General features: G+C 42.2%; 1 protein-coding gene across 2 annotated transcripts in view; it reads right to left on the bottom strand.

The window, feature by feature from the left end:
* Nucleotides 1-17776, bottom strand: part of MCC (MCC regulator of WNT signaling pathway) — a 533511-nt gene that overhangs the window by 388198 nt on the left and 127537 nt on the right. The gene's annotated exons all lie outside the window — the stretch shown is intronic.

Genomic DNA, 17776 nt, shown 5'->3' with positions numbered 1-17776 from the left:
AGGAGAAAGACAGATGCTTCAGTTGCTACCTTTGCCAGAAAAAATTAGATTTGGGGTGATGCTTGCTTCTTTATGTTTACTTCTGATTTGAAGTCCCTTGTGGGTGCAGCTGGCTGGTGGAAAGTCAGTCACGTATATCCGTCTCAGCTGCAAGAAAGGCTGGGAAATGTGTTTTCTGGTTTCCTCTTTGGGGAGATAGCATTTGTAAGATGATACCTTTTCCCAAGGGAAGGATGAGTATGCAAAAGACCTGGGCAGTCAGAAAACTTGACAAAGAAAGGGCTGCTCACAGACACCATGCTAGGTGCAGGGGGTAGAGCAGCGAGCATGAGGAAATGCAGGCCCTGCCTGTGGAGTTTTCACTTCAGTGGGTCTTGATACATGACTTTTAATTGCAAAAAAAGGGATTCATTAAAATGATTCAATTTGTACTACGAAAGGATAACATATGCAGATTCCTCTACAATTTACTTAAGTATAATTACATACAGAAAACTACAAATTATGTACAGCAGGTTCTGATGTGAATTTCCAATCTCCTCTTATTGGGGACTGGTGAATTTCACCAAGGTAATTAGGAAAAGTGTCTTGTCTGCAACCACTTCAGATACTTTTCCTCTATTGTTCATATTCTGCTGATCTTCTTTAGTCAATCTGACCCAACACTCTTTTCATACAATGATATATAGCAGGGTGACATGTCTTTACCAAAGCAAACAATTTTGTTATGTTTGCAACTGCCCAAAGAATGCTCAAACTACCGCACAATTGCACTCATCTCACATGCTAGTAAAGGAATGCTCAAAATTCCTCAAGCCAGGCTTCAGCAATACGTGAACTGTGAAATTCCAGATGTTCAAGCTGGTTTTAGGAAAGGCAGAGGAACCAGAGATCAAATTGCCAATATCCACTGGATCATCAAAAAAGCAAGAGAGTTCCAGAAAAACATCTATTTCTGCTTTATTGACTATGCTAAAGCCTTTGACTGTGTGGATCACCACAAACTGTGGAAAATTCTGAAAGAGATGGGAATACCAGACCACCTGACCTGCCTCTCGAGAAACCTGTATGCAGGTCAGGAAGCAACAGCTAGAACTGGACATGGAACAACAGACTGGTTCTAAATAGGAAAAGGAGTATGTCAAGGCTGTATATTGTCACCCTGCTTATTTAACTTCTATGCTGAGTACATCATGAGAAACGCTGGGCTGGAAGAAACACAAGCTGGAATCAAGAGTGCCAGGAGAAATATCAATAACCTCAGATATGCCGATGACACCACACTTATGGCAGAAAGTGAAGAGGAACTAAAAAGCCTCTTGATGAAAGTGAAAGAGGAGAGTGAAAAAGTTGGCTTAAAGCTCAACATTCAGAAATCTAAGATCATGGCATCTGGTCCCATCACTTCATGGCAAATAGATGGAGAAACAGTGTCAGACTTTATATTTTTGGGCTCCAAAATCACTGCAGATGGTGATTGCGGCCATGAAATTAAAAGATGCTTACTCCTTGGAAGGAAAGTTATGACCAACCTAGATAGCATATTCAAAAGCAGAGACATTACTTTGCCAACAAAGGTCCATCTAGTCAAGGTCATGGTTTTTCCAGTGGTCATGTATGGATGTGAGAGTTGGACTGTGAAGAAAGCTGAGCACCGAATAATTGATGCTTTTGAACTGTGGTGTTGGAGAAGACTCTTGAGAGTCCCTTGGACTGCAAGGAGATCCAACCAGTCCATTCTGAAGGAGATCAGTCCTGGGTGTTCTTTGGAAGGAATGATGCTAAAGCTGAAACTCCAGTACTTTGGCCACCTCATGCGAAGAGTTGACTCATTGGAAAAGACTCTGATGCTGGGAAGGATTGGGGGCAGGAGGAGAGGGGACGACAGAGGATGAGATGGCTGGATGGCATTACTGACTCGATGGACATGAGTTTAGGTGAACTCCGGGAGTTGGTGATGGACAGGGAGGCCTGGCGTGCTGCAGGTCATGGGGTTGCAAAGAGTCAGACACGACTGAGCGACTGAACTGAACTGAAAGTTTACTTTAATATTAAAGTCTATTCACTGAATTGCAAGGGCAGCTTTGCTTTCCATTTCAACACAGACTTCAAAATGCTTGTCCTGTTTCTGTATACTCCTCTGAATGCTCTCTGTCTGCCTGGCCTACTCACATTCTCTGTCCTGGCTCCAGTAATGTGTGGCCAGAAGACTGAGCTCAGAAATGGGTAGAATCATTGATAGCCTGGTAGGTCACACATAAGGCAAGTAGCATAGGGTTGGGCACTTGTCTTTTATGTTTGACTATGGTATCCCTAGCACCTTGCACATCAGTCAGTTCAGTTCAGTCGCTCAGTCATGTCTGACTCTTTGCGACCCCATGAATTGCAGCACACCAGGCCTCCCTGTCCATCACCAACTCCCAGAGTTCACTCAAATTCACGTCCATCAAGTCGGTGATGCCATCCAGCCATCTCATCCTCTGTCATCCCCTTCTCCTCCTGCCCCCAATCCCTCCCAGCATCAGAGTATTTTCCAATGAGTCAACTCTTCACATGAGGTGGCCAAAGTATTGGAGTTTCAGCTTTAGCATCATTCTTTCCAAAGAACACCCAGGACTGATCTCCTTTAGAATGGACTGGTTGGATCTCCTTGCAGTCCAAGGGACTCTCAAGAGTCTTCTCCAATGCCACAGTTCAAAAGCATCAATTCTTCGGTGCTCAGCTTTCTTCACAGTCCAACTCTCACATCCACACATGACTACTGGAAGAATCAAAGCCTTGACTAGACAGACCTTTGTTGGCAAAGTAATGTCTCTGCTTTTTAATATGCTATCTAGGTTGGTCATAATGTTCCTTCCAAGGAGTAAGTGTCTTTTAACTTCATGGCTGCAATCACCATCTGCAGTGATTTTGGAGCCCCCAAAATAAAGTCTGACCCTAGCCTGTGACATATCTGGTGTTTATTACACATTTATTGAATGGGTTGCTGAATCACCCACAGTTGTAGTACCCCAGGGTTTCACTTCTTAAGCAGGAAAAGCAACATGAAGATTAATTTAAAAAATCAAAACAAATGATACACTTAAACTTCTTTCTTTAAGCAAAGTTGTTTATGAGAACTTTGTTTCTTGGATTAGACAGCCCAAGGAAGCTCCATTTGAATTTATTATGCTGTATTAACAGACCCAAACCCAGTTTCAGTCAGAGTCATATCATCAGGTTAGCTAAGCTCCATGCTAATCAGAAAGATCAAAAGGCCCTCACACTATTACCTTAACAACTTTTGCTGAAGTGATGCTGAGAATGCAGATCCTCTGCCAAGGAGCCAAGACAATCATATTAGCTTCTATATAAATGGACCACAAACAACAAAGTGCATTTTAAAGCAATGCAGTAGATGTGTATAACTAAGACACTTTGCTGTACAGCAGGAATTAACACAACATCATAAGTCAACTGCATTTCAACTCAAATATACAGTAGACTATTCCCATTACTCTCTTCCAATCTGTTGTCACATTAGATTTTTCTATACAAAACCCAACAATCCTGAGGCAAAATCAGTCATTTAACTTGGAAGAACTCATGGGAAAATTCAAAAAATGTAGGTCTGGTAACTCTTGCTCTGTGAAATATGATAGTGCTTGATGTTTTTAGGCCCACCCTGAGCCTCATGCCAGTCTCTTTTCACTCTCTTGCTAACCTCAAAAGAAGCCTACTGACCACAGGGAGGTGGCTTGTGTTTTCTTTCCCTGAACATGGACACCATTATCGTCTACAGTGCCCCATGCTCAATGAGCTCTCTGGTGCCTCTTCTTAGAAGGACACTAACCCCATCAGGAGGATGCCGTCACCATGACCTCATCTAACTCTGTTCTCCCCTCTTCCGTCCTCAAGGCTCCATCTCTGACAACTAACACATTGGGGTTAGGGCTTCAATGTATAAATTTGGGGGGGGGGGGACAAAATATTCAGACCATGATAAGCACTGAGCAGAGGTTCTCCAGGCTAGTAAGGAAAGTGACTTACAGCACCCCTCTAAATACCAAAGGCCAAAGCACTCCCTGGGCCTAGAGATCTCTACACACAGAGAACCAAAGGAGGCCATGATGTCTGCCTCCATAATCCTCTCGGGTGCTCTGAAGGAAGAGGTAAAATGTGTTTTTTAAAAGCTGAATATTTAGTGTTTAAATGTGGCAGGACACAGATTCCAAATGTTTCTCTTATCAGAAAAGCATAAGAAACAAGTGGCAATTTGATATGTTTATAAAATACATCACTGGGAAAACCCTGCTTTCAGAAAGGATGCTGGAACAGAAAATCTGCCAAACATTGAGATCCTTGCTCTGCTGGGTACTTGGCAGCTACAAGCTAGGGCTTTAATCCCATTTGCAAAGTGCCACCCAGGTTTGGTTCTAAAGCCTGCAATTAGCATGCTTATGCACCAAAGGCGCTATGCCACCTTCCATGAACCAAATCCCCGTGAGAATAAGGTGACCAACGTGTGATGGACCTGATATTTATGTTAAAGACACAATAATCATGAATGATAAAATTTATTCAAAGCCATTAAGGACCAGGTGCTGTCCTGAGAATTTTACATACATTATCTTACATAGATCTATCAACAGCCTAGGAACAATGAATTCATTTTTTCCATTTTAAGAAAAAGATATTTTCTTTCATTTTAGAGACTTTGCTCATTTAAATAGAACAGTGGTTAAGAGCTGGGGTTTTGTGGTCAGATTCCTTGAGGTCAAGTCAAGAGTCACCATGACCAACTATGTGACTTCAAGCAAATTATGTAACCTAAACTTCAGTTTTCTCATCTTTATAATGGGCATGTCTAGTGTTAATTTGCTTCAGTCATGTCCTACTCTTTGCGACCAATGGACTGCAGCCTGGCTCCTCTGTCCATGGGATTCTCCAGGCAAGAATACTGGAGAGGGTTACCATGCCCTCCTCCAGGGGATCTTATCAATCCCCTGGGTCAAACCTGATCCCCAGGGGTCAAACCTGTGTCTCTTACACCTCCTGCACTGGCAGATTGTTTACCACTAGCTCAACAGTATGCATTTCATAGATGTGTTGTGAGAGTTAAGATTCAAATATGTAGAACATTTCAGACAATTCCTGGTATATGACAAACTGACCAAGAAATGTGAGCAATTATCTGGCCACAGCTCATGATTTTAGTTATCTGTAATCCATTTTGGACAATAGGGAACAAACACATGAGGGAAATTGTATACCACCCAGGTTCTGAAAGGTACCTGTTAAAATGACCAGTTCTTAAAAAAATACATCTTTGACACCTAACCTATGACTAAAACGTCACCAATAGCTTTGTAGTATACTTAATATCAGCATTAAAGACAATGAAAATAGCCCATTAGATCAGGGCCAAAGTTATGTTTCCCTGAGAATGGAATATTCCATTAATAAGTCAAAGTCTCTGGGTATCAGGTTTGATAGACTTTGTTTCCTCTTTTCTACTTGGCCAACTCGTATCCAGAGGACACCTGGCCTTCCCAAAACATGTGGCCAGCTGCTGCTGCTGCTAAGTCGCTTCAGTCATGTCCGACTCTGTGTGACCCCATAGATGGCAGCCCACCAGGCTCCCCCATCCCTGGGATTCTCCAGGCAAGCACACTGGAGTGGGTTGCCATTTCCTTCTCCAATGCGTGAAAGTGAAAAGTTAAAGTGAAGTCGCTCAGTTGTATCCGACTCTTTGCAGCCCCATGGACTGCAGCCTACCAGGCTCCTCCATCCATGGGATTCTCCAGGCAAGAGTACTGGAGTGGGGTGCCATTGCCTTCTCCCATGTGGCCAGAACCATGAGGAAATCTGTCCAGCCCAGCAGTGGTGGCAGCAGGGGCAGAGTAGACATTTATTCATCAGACTTGTTCTCTGGCCATCCTAACCACTCCTGTTTTCTACCTCTAGTTCTTTCTTTTCCATCCTTCATTTGAACGTCAGAGGCTTCTCATCACATCACAGGCAGGTGATAACACAGAGCATTTAGGGGATCCTGAAACATGTACTAACAGTGTTTGTGATACTGTTCGTATTTAGTGCTCATTAATCTGGCATTTATGTGGATTGTTTAGAGAGAACTCCCTAATTTATTACCCTCAGTGGCAAGAGAGAAAATACTCCTTTTAACTGGAAGCAGCTACCTTTCTGAATTGAGACCTAATATACCAACAGAAAGAAGCACAGCGGATTTGAACAAATTGACAGCCAGGTGTCAGCTGTCCCCGTCATGGCACGTTTACAATTCCTAGATAATACTGACATCAACAAAAGCAGTAGTAAATCATTTAGTCCAAAGCAGAAGCACCATATGAGTCTTTGGTCATTTATTAATGTCAACTCTTGGTATAAAATTCAGGAGCTTAATTCCCATGAGGGCCTCTAGCTTTCTCCAGTACAAATTACATTGCAAACACAGGCTGACTATCTTAAAATCTGTGTCTGTGGTTTCAAGGAGAATTGGGTAGAAAAGGATAGCTAAAAGAACCTGTGTCCTTCTGGGAAAAAACAAAAAGTAATTCGAAGCACATATCTTACTAAGGGGAGGTAAATAATATTATCTCCCTGGTGATAAAAGTCAGTTCTTTGGCCTTTGGCAATCTTTAGGAAGTGAGCCTATTAGTGTTCTATTTTGAATACAGATCACGTGTCCTCTCTGAGGACAATGCACTGAATTTCTGTGGCACATTAGAGTGGAGGACGCATTTTGAAATGCAACTCCCTTCCCCAACCTACTCAAAACCCCAAAACTACTGACAGGTGACAAGAAAGAAAGAAATGAAGAAATGCATTTTTTTTTATTGGAGTACACTTATCAGCATCATCATCATTAGTGGATAATTCTTAATGTTCCACTCTGTACAAGCAAGTTCAACAGTCCTTGATGTGTTTAAGTAAAGGCTTGAGAACACTAAATGGGAGAGAGGTTAGGAACAGTCAAAGGGATAGCTGGAACAAATAGCTTTTAAAATTCTTCAGCTTGAGAGTCTACTATTCTGTTGTTCACCAAATTTAATATAAAAAGCAAAGTGTCTTCCCTTCAGCAATGAATAAAGATGCTGAGGTAATCATCTTCAACCTTTTAAAAAATTAAAAATAATATTTGGCATCTTATCTTGATTTGTCTAAACTGGACATATGAAGGCAATAGCAAGTTGGTGGGTAATTCAGGGCTAAAGAATTCAAAAGGGATTTTAGGGAAAGTATGTTAAAATGGGGAAGCACTGGAGTAAAGAAGGGTTAATTAAGTTTCACTTGACACTGAGGCTGGCTTGGAATTGGGGGGCTAACACCTACAGTCTACAAGAGTTCAAGATTTTTTTAAAGATTTTGTCTCTCTTGGTTAGAAGGCAGAGATCGTATTTTGGATCAATTTATCCTTCTCTTACAAGATGTATTAATGGACCGTGTATTCAGTAAGCCCTTGGTAGTCACTGATTTTTAAGTATCATAAGACTAAATGGGGATAATGCTAATCTGGACCTGTTCTCTGTAGTGAGAAGAATCATACATGTGCCTTATCGGCATGCCCCATAGGGGTCCTCATGTTTCTGGCTGAAAATTAGTCTGATCAAAATGGGAAAATGCCAGGGTGGGGAATATGCAAATAGGAGTACAAAAAGTAAATGGTGATTATAGCTTCTCAGTGAAAAAAACAGAATTCTTTTATTCTGTATTACTGAAAAGTTGGCGATTTTTATTTAAGCTTTTAAAATAGGATAGATTATATTAATTTTCTAATGTTAAAGCAAGTTTACATTCGAGAGACAAATACAACATAGTCAAAATATGTGCTATCTTGTTTACGTATTATTGATTTTGATTTGCTAGCATTTTATTTACAATTTTTACATCTCTGTTCAAAAGTAAAACTGGCCTATGATTTCTCTTTCCCTGTACTTGTCATGCTTTGGTATCAGGGTTATATGTAAGTTTATGTGAGACTGGAGCTAATTGCTCTTTCAGTGTTAGGTGTGCTTCCCTGGTAGCTCAGTTGGTAAAGGATCTGCCTGCAATGCAGGCGACCCCAGTTCAATTCCTGGGTCGGGAAGATCCACTGGCGAAGGGACAGGCTACCCATTTCAGTATTCTTGGGCTTCCCTAGTGGATCAGCTGGTAAAGAATCCACCTGCAACACGAGAGACCTGGGTTCAATCCCTGGGTTTGGAGGATCCCCTGGAGAAGGGAAAGGCTACCCGCTCCAGTATTCTGGCCTGGAGAATCCCATGGACTGTATAGTCCATGGGGTCACAAAGAGTCAGACACAACTGAGCCACTTTCACTTCACTTCACTTCAGTGTTAGGTAGACCGTGCTGGTGAAGTTGACTGGGCCTCAAGTGTTCTCTGTGGAAAGATTTTTTTTTTTTTAATTACTGTTTTAATTTCATTACTAGTTATAAAACTATTCATATTTTATATCCCTTAATGAATCAGTTTTAGTAAGCTCTACTTTCTGGAAATTTCCTTATGTTTTCTAAACTTTTAAGTATATCAGCAGAAAGCTATTTATAATATTTTCTTTTTCTTTTTCTGACTGTAACAATGTCTTTTTTTCACTCCTGATATTGGTTATGAAAAGTGAAAAAGTGTCAGTTGCTCAGTCATGCTTGACTCTTTGCGACCCCATGGACTATAGCCTGGCCGCGACCGGCGCACTAAGCGCAGGCGGCCGCGACCGGCGCACTAAGCGCAGGCGGCCGCGACCGGCGCACTAAGCGCAGGCGGCCGCGACCGGCGCACTAAGCGCAGGCGGCCGCGACCGGCGCACTAAGCGCAGGCGGCCGCGACCGGCGCACTAAGCGCAGGCGGCCGAGAGGAGCTACCCCACATCCGAGGTCAGGGGCAGAAGCCAGGAGGTCCCCATGTCCGAGGTTGGGGCAGCGGCCGAGAGTGCTGGGCTGCGACGGTGCAGGAATGGCTGAGAGGAGCTACCTCACGTCCGAGGTTGGGGGCGGGGGGGGTGCGGCTGAGAGGAGCTACCCCGCGTCCGAGGTCAGCGGCAGCGATGAGAGGAGTTACCCCTTGACCGAGGTCAGGGGCGGAGGCTTGGAGGAGCTACCCCATGCCCCCAAGCCGGAGGCCAGGGGCGGCAGCAGGGAGGGCCAACCCCACGCCCAAGGAGCCATGGCTGTGCGGGTGCAGGAGGGCGTAGAGGAGCTATCCCACGTTGAAGGTCAGGAAGGGCGGCAGTGAGATACCCCTCCTCCAAGGTAAGGAGCAGTGGCTGTGCTTTGCTGGAACAGCTGTGAAGAGATACTCCACGCCCAAGGTAAGAGAAACCGAAGTAAGACGGTAGGTGTTGCAAGAGGGCATCAGAGGGCAGACACACTGAAACCATACTCACAGAAAACTAGTCAATCTAATCACACTAGGACCACAGCTTTGTCTAACTCAATGAAACTAAGCCATGCCCATGGGGCAACCCAAGATGGGCAGGTCATGGTGGAGAGATCAGACAGAATGTGGTCCACTGGAGAAGGGAAGGGCAAACCACTTCAGTATTCTTGCCTTGAGAACCCCATGAACAGTATGAAAAGGCAAAATGATAGGATACTGAAACAGGAACTCCCCAGGTCAGTAGGTGCCCAATATGCTACTGGAGATCAGTGGAGAAATAACTCCAGAAAGAATGAAGGGATGGAGCCAAAGCAAAAACAATACCCAGCTGTGGATGTGATTGGTGATAGAAGCAAGGTCTGATGCTGTAAAGAGCAATATTGCATAGGAACCTAGAATGTCAGGTCCATGAATCAAGGCAAATAGGAAGTGGTCAAACAAGAGATGGCAAGAGTGAATGTCAACATTCTAGGAATCAGTGAACTCAAATGGACTGGAATGGGTGAATTTAACTCAGATGACCATTATATCTACTACTGCGGGCAGGAATCCCTCAGAAGAAATGGAGTAGCCATCATGGTCAACAAAAGAGTCTGAAATGCAGTACTTGGATGCAATCTCAAAAATGACAGAATGATCTCTGTTCATTTCCAAGGCAAACCATTCAATATCACAGTAATCCAAGTCTATGCCCCAACCAGTAACGCTGAAGAAGCTGAAGTTGAATGGTTCTATGAAGACCTACAAGACCTTTTAGAACTAACACCCCAAAAAGATGTCCTTTTCATTACAGGGGACTGGAATGCAAAAGTAGGAAGTCAAGAGATACCTGGAGTAACAGGCAAATTTGGCCTTGGAAAACGCACTGGTCATAACAAACACCCTCTTCCAAAAACACAAGAGAAGACTCTATACATCACCAGATGGTCACACTGAAATCAGATTGATTATATTCTTTGCAGCCAAAGATGGAGAAGCTGTATACAGTCAGCAAAAACAAGACCAGGAGCTGACTGTGGCTCACATCATGAACTCCTTATTGCCAAATTCAGACTTAAATTGAAGAAAGTAGGGAAAACCACTACTAGACCATTCAGGTATGACCTAAATCAAATCCCTTATGATTATACAGTGGAAGTGACAAATAGATTTGAGGGCCTAGATCTGATAGATAGAGTGCCTGATGATCTATGGAATGAGGTTCATGACATTGTACAGGACAGGGATGAAGACCATCCCCATGGAAAAGAAATGCAAAAAAGCAAAATGGCTGTCTGGGGAGGCCTTACAAATAGCTGTGAAAAGAAGAGAAGCGAAAAGCAAAGGAGAAAAGGAAAGATATAAGCATCTGAATGCAGAGTTCCAAAGAATAGCAAGAAGAGATAAGAAAGCCTTCAGCGATCAATGCAAAGAAATAGAGGAAAACAACAGAATGGGAAAGACTAGAGATCTCTTCAAGAAAATTAGATATACCAAGGGAACACTTCATGCAAAGATGGGCTTGATAAAGGATAGAAATGGTATGGACCTAACAGAAGCAGAAGATATTAAGAAGAGGTGGCAAGAATACACAGAAGAACTGTACAAAAAAGATCTTTACGACCCAGATAATCATGATGGTGTGATCAATGACCTAGAGCCAGACATCCTGGAATGTGAAGTCAAGTGGGCCTTAGAAAGCATCACTACAAACAAAGCTAGTGGAGGTGATGGAATTCCATTGAGCTATTTCAAATCCTGAAAGATGATGCTGTGAAAGTGCTGCACTCAATATGCCAGCAAATTTGGAAAACTCAGCAGTGGCCACAGGACTGGAAAAAGTCAGTTTTCATTCCAATCCCAAAGAAAGGCAATGCCAAAGAATGCTCAAACTACTACACAATTGCACTCATCTCACACGCTAGTAAAGTAACGCTCAAAATTCTCCAAGCCAGGCTTCAGCAATATGTGAACCGTGAACTTCCTGATGTTCAAGCTGGTTTTAGAAAAGGCAGAGGAACCAGAGATCAAATTGGCAATATCCGCTGGATCATGGAAAAAGCAAGAGAGTTCCAGAAAAACATCTATGTCTGCTTTATTGACTATGCCAAAGCTTTTGACTGTGTGGATCACAGTAAACTGTGGGAAATTCTGAAAGAGATGGGAATACCAGACCATCTGATATGCCTCTTGAGAAATTTGTATGCAGGTCAGGAAGCAACAGTTAGAACTGGACATGGAACAACAGACTGGTTCCAAATTGGAAAAGGAGTATGTCAGGCTGTATATTGTTACCCTGCTTATTTAACTTATATGCAGAGTACATCAGGAGAAATGCTGGACTGGAAGAAGCACAAGCTGGAATCAAGATTGCAGGGAGAAATATCAATAACCTCAGATATGCAGATGACACCACCCTTATGGCAGAAAGTGAAGAGGAACTAAAAAGCCTCTTGATGAAAGTGAAAGTGGAGAGTGAAAAAGTTGGCTTATAGCTCAACATTCAAAAAACGAAGATCATGGCATCCGGTCCCATCACTTCATGGCAACTAGATGGGGAAACAGTGGAAACAGTGTCAGACTTTATTTTTTTGAGCTCCAAAAATACTGCAGATGGTGACTGCAGCCATGAAATTAAAAGACACTTATTCCTTGGAAGGAAAGTTATGACCAACCTAGATAGCATATTCAAAAGCAGAGACATGACTTTGGCAACAAAGGTCCGTCTAGTCAAGGCTATGGTTTTTCCTGTGGTCATGTACGGACATGAGAGTTGGACTGTGAAGAAGGCTGAGCGCCGACGAATTGATGCTTTTGAACTTTGGTGTTGGAGAAGACTCTTGAGAGTCCCTTGGACTGCAAGGAGATCCAACCAGTCCATTCTGAAGGAGATCAGCCCTGGGATTTCTTTGGAAGGAATGATGCTAAAGCTGAAACTCCAGTACTTTGGCCACCTCATGCGAAGAGTTGACTCGTTGGAAAAGACTCTGATGCTGGGAGGGATTGGGGGCAGGAGGAGAAGGGGATGACAGAGGATGAGATGGCTGGATGGACGTGAGTCTGGGTGAACTCTGCGAGTTGGTGATGGACAGGGAGGCTTGGTGTGCTGCAATTCACGGGGTCACAAAGAGTTGGACATGACTGAGCGACTGAACTGAACTGAACTGGACTATAGCCTGCCAGGCTCTTCTGTCCATGGAATTCTCCAGAAAAGAATATAGGAGTGGGTTGCCATTCCTTTCTCTAGGAGATCTTCCTGATCCAGGGATTGAACCCAGGTCTCCTGCATTGCAGGCAGATTCTTTACCATCTGAGCCAGCAGAAAAGCCCTGATATTGGGTATAATAAGTCTTTATTTGACTACTTAGCCTGCCAACAGGGTGGACTTAGTTGGGTGACATGATCTTGACTCAGTTGCTACGTGTGCAAATCAGAGGCCCCTGGACGCCCTGCAAACATGCCACATGACCTTCAGCCAGCCGAGTGCACAGCTGACTGACAAACCCAGATACTGCCAATAGACAGCACCCAGGTACTTTGCATTCCTAATACTGTACCAGGAGAGTTCATGGTCTTTTCCTCCAGCCTCAACCTAGAGAATCTTCTTGGAATCCATGATTGATCGGGTTGCCTACTTGGCAAAAAACTTTACCACTCAGTATTCAATCCCTGCTCTCTTTATTTTTATTTTTCCCTTTTTTCCATCTCTTTATTTTTCATTTTTTACCTTAACAACTATTTGCCTTATCTTTTTTTCACTTTAGCATTCCCCCTCCCCCACAACCAAGAAAGTGAAAGAAAGTGAAGTTGCTCAGTCGTGTCCGACTCTTTGCGACCCCATGGATTGTAGCCCACCAGGCTCCTCCATCCATGGGATTCTCCACGCAAGAATACTGGAGTGGGTTGCCATCTCCTTCTCCAGGGGATATTCCAGACTCAGGGATCGATCCCAGGTCTCCCGCATTGCAGGCAGACGCTTTAACCTCTGAGCCACCAGGGCAAATGCCCCCTGCCAAGGAAGTTATAAATTTCATACATCTTTTTAGAAAAACCATCTTTAGTCTATTCTGTGCCTCAAAATTGTGTACTTGTTTTCAATTTCATTGATTTTGGTTCTTGCCTTTATTATATCCTCTCTTCTCTTCTACCTGTGTTTATTTTGCTGTTCTCTTTCTAAATTCTTGGCATGGATGCTCACCAGCCCTTTTCCTTTTATCTTCTAATATATGCATTAAAAGCTATAAAATTTCCTCTAAGTGCTGCATTTCAATTGATATTTTCATAATCTTCCAATTCAAATTCTTTTGAAATGTTCATAATTTTGTCTTAGATCCATGAACTATTTCATAGTATGTTCCTTAATTTCCTATCATATGGTGTTTCCATAGTGTTTTGATTTATAGATTCACTGTATTATATTCAGAACACATGATCTATGTTATTTCAATCCTTTTAAATTTGTTGAAACTGGTTTTATGGCCTAGACGTGATCAAATTTTACAAATGTTCCATGTATGCTTGAAAAAAAAAGTATATCTTACAATTGTTGTGTGGAGTGGGCATTTGTTGTTCTAAGTTGCTAAGTCATGTCCAATTCTTCTGTAGGCCTCCAGGCTCTTCTGTCCATGGGATAGTTTCCAGGGAAGAATATTGGAGTGGGTTGCCATTTCCTTCTTATAGGGGATCTTACTGACACAGGGATCGAACTCCTGCATTTGCAGGCAGATTCTTTACCACTGAGCCACCAGGGAAGCGTTTATATTACCACTGAGTGAATGAGTGAAAGTCACTCAGCCGTGTCCAACCCTTTGTGACCCCATGGACTGTAGCCTGCCAGGCTCATGCAATTCTCCAGGCCAGAATACTGGAGTGGGTAGCCATTCCCTTCTCCAGGGGATCTTCCCAACATGAGAATCAAACCTAGGTCTCCTGCACTGCAGGCAGATTCTTTACCATCTGAGCCACCAGGGAAGCCCCTTATATTACCACTAAGTCAAGCTTATTAACTGAGTTGTTCAAATCTTTGTCAGTTGAGTTGACATACAAAAGGCAAAGTGAAAATGTTAATGTTTACACCATTAGATTCTAGACCTAGTTATTGTTATAAATAACAGTTTTGCAAATAACACTAACAGTTACTGTTATCCAATTAAGTGAAAAATCCCTTGAACAATAACATAGTCTAATTTGAAAGGCAAAGTGTGTTAAAAAAATAAAAGCATTCTGACTGCGATGGTTTTGACATTAAAGCAACTGAAATAGGTTAGATTAGTAACTAAACTTACTCTTCAGGAGTTAAGGAAGTTCAGAGTTCTAAATCTCTACCTAGAAGTTACTAACAGAAAAGCAAACAATCCTGCTGCTGCTGCTAAGTCACTTCAGTCGTGTGCAACTCTGTGCGACCCCATAGACGGCAGCCCACCAGGCTCCCCCATCCCTGGGATTCTCCAGGCAAGAACACTGGAGTTGGTTGCCATTTCCTTCTCCAGTGTATGAAAGTGAAAAGTGAAAGGGAAGTTGCTCAGTAGTGTCTGACACTCAGCGACCCCATGGACTGCAGCCTTCCAGGCTCCTCCGTCCATGGGGTTTTCCAGGCAAGAGTACTGGAGTGGGGTGCCATTGGAATTCTGCTGCTGCTGCTACTATGTCGCTTCAGTCATGTCCGACTCTGTGTGACCTCATGGACTGCAGCCTACCAGGCTCCTCCGTCCATGGGATTTTCCAGGCAAGAGTACTGGAGTGGGGTGCCGTTGCCTTTTCCGGTTGGAATTCTAAGTTTTTGTTAATACAGAAAGAGAAAAAAAGGAAAGAATGCAGCAGTGTGAATTAGCAGGAAAATGATCTAGGAGCCAGGAGAGGTCCAGGCTAGTCCCAGCCATGCCACCAACTAACTCTGTGACCTGACAATTATCATTCAACCCTTCAGTTCTCCACTTCCTCATCTATACTAAACAGACGGTGAAACTCGATGGTATTTAACAGAGTCTCTGTGCTATAATCTTATAGTAATAATTTAAGAGCAAAATCTTATCAAGTACTTCTTAAATCAGATAAACCAAAGAAAACACTATAAATACGAAGAGAGAAGTTTGACATGTTATTTTTTTTGCATTAAAATTTATATAGAACTGACTGATAAGCATTTATAAATGAGAGCTAAATAAATATACAAGGTATTGGATTAAATTCTCCTTCAACTAGATTTTCTTGTAGATAGCAAACTTAAATGGATCAACTGGAAACCATACAAAATTCTTCTGAAACAACCATAAAAATTTAACTGATTTAAACAGTCATTTATTAATACCCTTTCATTTATATTCTCCTGTGAACTTGCAGTAATTTTATAAAAGATAAAACAGGAAGCAAAGTAAGCCTTCCTGAGCTTTTTGTTGTTAAAATGTTGAGTGACAGCTTCTCTAGAATGAACAATGGACAATGAAATAGACTGGCCAAACTAAACACTTTCTGTGAGCATACTGAGCCTTTATCTCAGCCAACTAATCATTTTTATTCCATGAAAAGTATCTAAAATCATGCCAAGTTGTAAAATCACTGCCACTGAAATTGTAATGGCTTCAACATCCCGTAAAAACAGTGACACTTAATGAACTGCTGCAGTTAATTCATGCTGGAGAAAAAATAGATGAACAGTTTTATTGCATTCTATGTGGTTCAAAAGATACAATCAACACAGGTAATCAGTGGCACCATTCATGTTAGGATTACCACCTGAGATAAATACACCTGGATTTCCATGAACTCTGTTCTAAGCTAACTAAAATGAAATGATTAATGCCAGTGGGAAGGAGGCTAAAACAATATATTCAAAAAGAGTAGCATCAAATAGCTTGAAATGTTCATAAAAAACAAAATCAGGAAGCAAAATAGAATGAGCACTACTTCAGACATCATCTCGCAAGAATTTAGACCACCACAGAACAGCGTATTTTATTCCATGAGGTAGTAATCTGCAAAAGAAATCTAAAATATTTAACATCTCAAGAAATACACAATAATCCAGTGATCTTATGCATGCTTGCTTAGAAGTCTGAAAAAGAAATATACCAAATTTTCTTTCTTCTGCCTGCAGTGACTGCAGAATGGAGAGATGAAAGCCAGTGTGTCATAAAGAGAACTTGACATCTTAATGGCAGAATTTAAAGTTTACATGCACACCCACATATACACACAGCTGAGGTTCAAATATACTCACTACAGAAACATTTTCATTCTGATAGAAAAATAACGTACAAATTACTTGATCATTCTCACTGTCTCAGATGATGCCAAAACCATTCCCTGTCTTTGTTTTTGTCAGCTGTTTTGTACTTATATTTTAACGTGTCTTCAATCTTCTGAGAATACAGAACACCTTAAACAACCCATGAAGACATAACTTGGTGATGCTGGGGATGGGAGGAGAAACGATTTAAATATCCTATCACACTATCTTATTGAGAAGATCTCTTATAGTCTCTTCATGGTAAATGACATGACTTCTCAGACTAAACCCAGACGGATTTTCTATTTTAGTGTTTCATACTTTCCCAGTTTTGGGGAAATGAGTATGTTTTGTTTTAATGGATGCTGTTGATCTTCAGGTTTCTAAATCTGTGAGAACATTACTATGCTATATCCTTAATTACGGTCATAATTTGAAAGCAAGATTTGCCAAATACAAGCTTTGTTGTTTAGTCGCCCAGTCATGTCTGACTCTTTGTGACCCCATGGACTGCAGCACGCCAGACCTCCCTGTCCTTCACTGTCTCCCGAAGTTTGCTTAAAACTCATGTCCATTGAGTCAGTGATGCCACCCGACCATCTGTCACCCCCTTCTCCTCCTACCCTCAATCTTTCCCAGCATCAAGGTCTTTTCCACTGAGTCAGCTCTTTGCATCAGTTGACCAAAGTACTGGAGCTTCAGCTTTAGCACAGGTCCTTCCAATAAATATTCAGGGTTGATTTCCTTTAGGATTGACTAGTTTGATTTCCTTGCTGTCCAAGAGACTCTGGAGAGTCTTCTCCAGCATCACAGTTTGAAAGCATCAATTCTTCAGCACTCAGCCTTCTCTACGGTCCAACTCTCACATCCACACATGACTACTAGAAAAACCATAGCTTTGACTATATGGCCCTTTGTTGGCAAAGTGCTGTTTCTGCTGCTGGATAATCAAGATATTCCAGGAGGATTGCTTCCTTGTACATGCTGAGATGGAACTTCTACCCTCTTATTATTATTATTTTTTTAATGCCAAAGCCATCACAATAGCCACTTCAGAAAATGCCCTTAATAGTGATCTTCACAGTGTTTGGGTGGCCTTAGGTCCTCTGGACTCCTGGACCCTGATGGGCTCTGTAGGTTACTATCTGGCACCATGGCAGTTGTCACTCAAATGTCAAGAGCCTTTAAACAGCTCAAGA

The sequence above is a fragment of the Bos taurus genome, chromosome 10 (assembly GCF_002263795.3).
Source record: "Bos taurus isolate L1 Dominette 01449 registration number 42190680 breed Hereford chromosome 10, ARS-UCD2.0, whole genome shotgun sequence".
Taxonomy (NCBI): Eukaryota; Metazoa; Chordata; class Mammalia; order Artiodactyla; family Bovidae; genus Bos; species Bos taurus.
This window is presented reverse-complemented; position numbering and strand designations above follow the sequence as displayed.